This window comes from Anopheles bellator, chromosome 2 (genome assembly GCF_943735745.2).
Source record: "Anopheles bellator chromosome 2, idAnoBellAS_SP24_06.2, whole genome shotgun sequence".
NCBI lineage: Eukaryota > Metazoa > Arthropoda > Insecta > Diptera > Culicidae > Anopheles > Anopheles bellator.
In genome coordinates, this window is record NC_071286.1 from 75,043,678 (window position 1) to 75,050,740 (window position 7,063).

The following is a 7,063-nucleotide window of genomic DNA, read 5'->3' on the forward strand; positions in this document are numbered from 1 at the left end:
TCAAATAAGGCTCAAATAAACGGCCATTCTGCGGATGAGTAAGCGCGTCGAGTTGTCGACGTCCCAGACCACGACGCTGGACCACACTAGGAAACGTTATGTCTCTATTAAACCCCGGACCGTAGCCCGGGCCCATCGGTGAGGCAACACCCCAAACGCATGTAATGGGTTGTCGCTGCCTTCAAAGTAACAAATCGTTTCACACCTTCGCAGTTTGGCGCGCCTGGCCGCTGGCGAACACGGCAAGATGGCAAGAACCCCGGAGGGCCAGAGTCCCGGGTCTTGAGCGATCGCCTCGAAGCGCTCTCACTCTCCCTCTCTGGGTGTCCACCTACGCCCCCGGCTAGAGTGCTGGCCAGCCTCTCTCCGTAGACTTTGCATAAATATTCTTATCCACCAACCTGTTGCCAAACCGCTTGGCCATGGCGTGGCCCAGGTACGGCCAAGCCGATTCGCTTCCTGCGCCATTAGGCGCACGCTCTGGCAGTAGGTGGACACGTGTTGGTTCGCTAATAAATAGCGGACGGACCCGCGGTGCGGACCATCCGCCCCGGCGGAGGCGTCTCATTTAAGGTATCGCACATCGCAGAAAACACTTAAAGCCAACGCGGGCGCGCACTTTAAAGATTTTAGCTAATGAAGCCTCGCACCGGATCGCCTATCCGCGGGTTTCGAAAGCGGCCCCGGAGGTGCAGCAGCAGCAATTAATGAAAGCGTTGATTTATTGCGCCGCGCCACTCGATCACCGCACCTCCCGATAAGATGCTAATGGCACCGGAACCAAGCTGGCCACGGTTGGCGAAAAGCCGCTTCGGGCCGTGGGCGGTGCCGGAGCATAAAACGCAGCCGCGTGCCCCGGCCCGGGATGGGAAATTATAAATTACAACATTATCATAAACGCAACGCGCACTCCATAAATCCTAGGCCGATCGGTGGTGGTCGCTCGCGCCACCGCGCAACTAGAGGGCCTGCGCCAGCGTAGTGCGTAGCGACGATCAAGTAAACGCAAACGACAATAACCGAAATGGAGTAACATTAATGCCACGTAGCGGGGTGAGCACTCGAGAGCAGCTCGACGCTGATTGCGTGGCGCATGCACTTTCGGTGATTAACCAGCTCGGGTCAGGTCAGGGCGTCGCAGCTCGGTGATGATGCCGTCGTTGGAACGCACTACGAAACGGCACTCGGTGGGAGCTTTTGGGCGTTCGGCAAATGGCACAAGTGTCCAACGTCGTTTCGAGATCACTCATCTTCGAAGTCAGTGACCATCAGGATTGTGTAAACATACGGATCTAGCTGGCAATTTGATCCTCCTACCAAAGCAACATTACCTTTTTCTAAGTTCTGGCAAACGATTTCAACTTAAAACGAAACGTATTTTAGTCAGCAACTTGCGTTGAGGGCATGTAAAGTGCGAAAAGCTAATATCTGCTACCTGCTGAAGAAAACTATTACATAATCACATCAAATCGAAGATTACGGTGATCATGCTTTTGGAAGATCGCATTGATTTGAGTGGCAATTTTGACTTCAAAAACGAAGAGCGTCGAAGGACCACAAAAGAGTTCAAGAACGTTGTACTATAACAACTTTTGGACGAAAACTAAACTAAACTAAACTAAACTAAACTAAACTAAACTAAATGTAAAATTCTGCTCGCCAGGTACAAAAGGAATTTCTCCATCGGATCGTGATTGGGGATGGTAAGTGGATTCATTTTAAGAATTCGAACAAGAAAAAAAATGCAAATCCTGATCGATTCAGCAAAAAGACAATGCTGTGTGTCTGACGAGACCAGAAAGGAGTGTTGTCCTAAAACCTGGTGAAACCGTTAATACAGATCGCTATCGACAGCGTATGATCAATTTGAACCATGCATTGATCGGAAAACGTCCAGAATGGGCCAAAGACACGGTAAGTTAAAACGGCCTGGGCTCAAAGTTAAACTAGTTTAAGATAAAACCAAAGCACTTAGCTGGAAGCTACTACTCCACCCGCCGTACTCTCAAGACTTGGCCCCTTCCGATTATCATTTATTTTCATCGATGGGACACGCATTGGCTGAGAAGCACGAGAAAGATTCGATTCCTGCGAGGAAGACGAAAATTTGATCACTAAAGACGAAAGACGTTTTCCAATACCGACTTTTGGACCCGTTATTTCGATAAACGACAAATACATCACGTAAAAATGTCAAACTAAGACACTGCACGCAGCGAGCCCCTAAGCCCATTCCCACACGCCGAGGCGATCCGATCCACCGTGACTAATGATTAAAGCCGAGCCGAGATGCCTACTGCGATCGCGGCGCATCCGCAGCGGCTTCGATCTGAGACCCCTCAGGATGCGATCGATCGGCTGTGCCCCTTTTCTGCGGCTTTTCGAATTCCTAGCGATCACCGCCGCCGCCGTCGATGGAATTTCGCCGACAAAACGGAAGGCCCGCCGTGCCGCGGCCAGGTCGGCCCCAGGCGGGCTCAGTTTAGGAGGCGACCGAGGACCGAGGGAAAACCGACCGAAAGCTAGTCGCGCTAATCGAAACGATTTAGTTTCCGTCTCAATCCGTCCGTCCGCCGGTGCGGTGCCGTGGCCCCATAAATAACTCACGTTTCGTCGTCGCATCTCCCCGCAACGAGGTCGGCTCCTCGCGGTTTTTGCGTTTGCGTACGCGCGCCGTTCGTCTTCCCTTTGAGCCATCGCTGACCAATCGTCCTGTCTAGCGGCGGAGCCGTCGCCGTCGTCGGTGCGTGCCATGGCGGCCCGGCCTAGGATCACCTCATCACGCATATCTATCCCGGGCCCGGTCGCGGCGGGTCCGCGTACATCAAACGCCGGGCCGGCGCAAGCGCCGTAATTAATGTGATACTAATATTTAATTTATTTACCCGATATGTTAATAACTTATGCGTCGGTGCGTCAAAAACGACCGCACCCGACCCCGGTCTCTCCGCACCCCAGCGCCGGCCGCCCGACGAAGTGGTGACGGCCGGACGCCCGGATTTATCCCGTCGGAGCTCTCGTCTAATGCGGTTTGCGGTCGCCGGTCGGAAGTATGATAAATGAAGCACTTTGGCCACGAAAAAGCAGCGTCCGTCCGGGGCTAGGACCAGGTCCCAGGGGTCCCGGATAGTTACGCGCCGAGCGGCGGGCGAATAAACAAGAATTAAATCCGTCCGATTCCGACCGAGCGAATCTCCCGGGCGTCCCGCGTGCTCCTCGTTTCGCCGGAGGGGACCTCGGGGAGGCCTCTCCACTTACATTGTGTCATGTCGCCGGGTAATTGCCTGCTAATTTGTTGTGGGCTGCGCCCGACCGATACAGATCGGCGTTCCCGGTGCCCGGAGCCACCGTGCTCTCCGTCGACCAGACGTTGCCGGTGTGCAATTGTGCAACCCGCGGAACCGAGCTTCGAGTTCACGCGATCCGCGAAAACCACGACACGGGGACACGGTGCCGTTTGCGCCCCAAATCCACCGGGGACGATCATTGGAGCACAAAGTGTTAACCCCATCATTATCAGCCGTGGCCGCGCGCCCATTATCGCCTTACCGGCGTCTTCTAAGCTGAGGGCGCGCGTCGTCGCCAGTGATAAGTGGCGCGGCTGGCGTACAGCTCACGATCATCCAGCGACCGGTGGCCTCTTGACCTGCCGCTGCACTCGGAAATTGCTCGAAATCGCGCGTTATCGCGCACCGAAGCGCACCGGAGCCCACCTTACGCCGCGACCATAATTCACCGCGGACCCCGGACAATGTTGTCCGGGGTCCACGGGGCTGAGGCTGTTACCTAACCGGCGCGTTTGGCAGGGGATCAAAATTCTCCATCACGACAGGCGCCTCCGGACATAAATGGTCAGCGACCGGTGCCGATGCCGTCCGCGGAATGCGCTGCCGCGGCCCATGATCGATGACGGAGCGGATTTATTATGATTCTTTCTGTCGTCGTTTTTTTTTTTGTTTTTCTCAGGTCGGTCGGTGGACGATGTAATGATATGTGGCCGCCCGCAGGATGGGGTCACTAAACGGTCACCGGACACTTGCTGGGTCTGAAAATTGGTGGCGAGATCGATTTCGCTCGCTTCCCGCGCCGTTTCTCGCGTTAGTCCGCCGTTGGAAGTGAAAAGGATTTTCCTTTAGGGGCCCCCCCCCCCGCCGAAGAACGGACGAAGGTCAGACGTTCTTTGGTGGTGGTTGGGTCCAAACGCAGTTCTTTTTCGTAGAAACAGTAATTTAGAAAAGTTTTAGATTAATAAATTGATTGAAAGCGGCCTTTGGGATTTAGATAGTGTGATTAATTTGATTAGTTTGAGTATTCGAACATTTATGGAAAGATTATTTATTAGACTGTGGTCAAAGAGTATTGGGCATTTGTCTTATAACTCAAAGGACCTTTCTTTATTCATCTAAAATTCCGGAAAAGTTCTTTAAGAGCCTTCAATAAGTTCTTCGTTTTGGTTACTATCTACACTATAGGCTTTAAAGCGATGGTTACGGAGCGGCCACTTCAATTTCACGAATACCTAGAATTCACATGATCTCTCCAAAAATCCCAAAATTTAATTGCATAAGAAAGTCCATTCTAAAACCTGGTCAAAGTCATCCAAATCTGGGGAGGCGTAAAAATCCTCACGATCAATGTGAAGATCACACTCCGCCAAGAAAGTGGAGAATCCTCGCGATTCCCAGCCGTGGCACTCCTGGGGACCGGAGGATCGGACTGCCAAGTGCATCGTCGGCACCTTATCGCACCCGCCGAAACCCCGCTCACCCCCCCAAAAGGGGTCAGCCAATCGAGCAAAGACCCATCAGCCAAAGTACATACTAATGAATAGCCCGTAATGACCAGGGCCACGGTCAAGCAGATTGATCTTCAACCCCAAACTGCTTCAGGTACCTCCAAGAGGAAGACGCACACTCTCTCCAGCCCGTCGCTACGGCCCAATCGAGATCGGCCATCGGTTCATCGCCGGGTTTTATGTTCCGCTGTTCCCCGACGGATCGTCGGACTCGAAACCCCGAAGCATCCCCGAAGCCACGATCGATCGGTGGTGATGGTGATAATGATACGCGTCGGCTCGATCACCCTCACGAACCGAACGGAACACACGCGGCCCGGTCCCATGCCGGCCCATCTCCGCGGGATGAAATCATTAACGGGCGCGATCTGTAGCGTGACGCGGTCAGTGGTCTTCCTTTTTCGCGCATCCCCGACCGGAATGTCCCGGAATAGGGCGGTGGGAAGTGGAATGAAAGTTGATGATTCCCGCCCCGGCCGGCCATTCGGGCAATCGAATCGAATGACGATGATTACCCCCAGCCGGCCCCGGCCTGATCGATCAGATCGTGTACAAATATTATTACCCAACGCTAATCACACGCCCGGGCTAAACGGTCACTCCCGGGGGGAGACGGGTTTTCCTCCCCATTTCGTGAGCTTTCGGAAAACGGTCGCCGGGTCGGTGGAAACCTGCTCGAAACCTGCACATTCCGGGCCGGACCGGGAGTTTCGGGCTCGCCGGGCACGTGGGAAACCGGTGCGGTCGGCTCGCCCGGTCACCGTGACCGGTGACCGGCGTTTCGGGCTGCTGGCATCGATTATGATCGCCGATCGAATCGGAATCGGTGGCGACGCGAGTGGGCGACAGCAATCCGCGGGTCCCAGCGAGCCAAACCGTTCCCAGCGAGCAATTAAAAGCGGCCGATGAGAACTAATTTCGCCACCGCCTATTCATCGGGGCCGGCGCAAACCGGGACCCGGCACAAAACTCCCACCGGAATGTCCGCGGGTTGTGTACCTGTTCAATGGATCGATGTCGCTGTCGGTTTCGGCCCAGAAAGAAAAAATTGTTGCCACTTTTCACACAGTCCGAGTGTTCCCAGGACCCCGGAGCCAGTGCGAAGCCCGGACTCCGGTGACCTGAGCTCGCTTTCCGACTCCCGGCGACGACGACGACGTGCGAAGAAGAGCGCTGCGAAAGCGGGACCGAAATAATTGATCGCAACCGGCGAGCAGCGATCAGCAGAAGCCGAAAAAAAGGACACTGGGTTCGGGTTTGATGGCTCTGTTTTTTATCTGCCCCTGCTATGTCCTTTTTCTTTAGAGACCACCGAGCAGTGAAGAAATGGCAGGAAAAAAACGGCAAATGGCCTAGAAACCCTGTGAATTCCTGCGAAGTTTTTGCATTCCTGCTTCGGGTGCGCTGTATGAGTGTGTTTGTAGGGCTAACGGGGTTCCATTGAGAAAGAATATCCTTTCCCGCGGTGAAGCGACCCGAGCACCGAACCGGGCTAATTCCCACCGGGGAGTGGTGATCCTTTTCGGGCTGAAAGCTTCATTGTGCATATCGGAGAATGATGAGGCCAGTGGTAAGTGTTGTCGTTGTTTGTGTCGATACGTTTTGTTTTGTTTCGTTTCACCCAATTTCGCCGCCCGGGACTCGATAATGAGCCTGCGGGACCTGTGAGTGTGGCTGTGGGAACTTCTTCGCGTTGCCATTTTGGAAAATTTTCTGATCCTTTTTGGTGGCTCAGGGATTTAATATGTGGCCTGATGCTTGGTAGGTTCAGCCCGTAGAAAGTGTGAAATTTCTTAAAGAGATTATATTTTCATCGCATTGGCATCAGCATCAGTGCCTTGATTGTTTCTTCGTTCTCAAGCTTCTCTCAAGATGTGCGAAGAAAGTCTGAGCTGAAGATCCTTCGATGGTCTCAAGAGCACCATTTCTCAAACCTTATTGGCCCGTACCAAGATCTCTATAATACGGTTGTTAGTTAAACAAAGAATTAAACAAACAAGTTACAAGATAAACAAAGAGAAGCCTGGCTTTGGCCAGGTACGTTAGCGGATTTCCAAGAACTCCGTGTAGGTTACATTTCATACCCTTCGGTTATGGCTTGTTTATTGCTCTGATGTAACGTAATCATTATTTTAAACTTTCATTTGATTAATAACGATAATAATAATAATAATAATAATAATAATAATAATAATAATAATAATAATAATAATAATAATAATAATAATAATAATAATAATAATAATAATAATAATAATAATAATAATA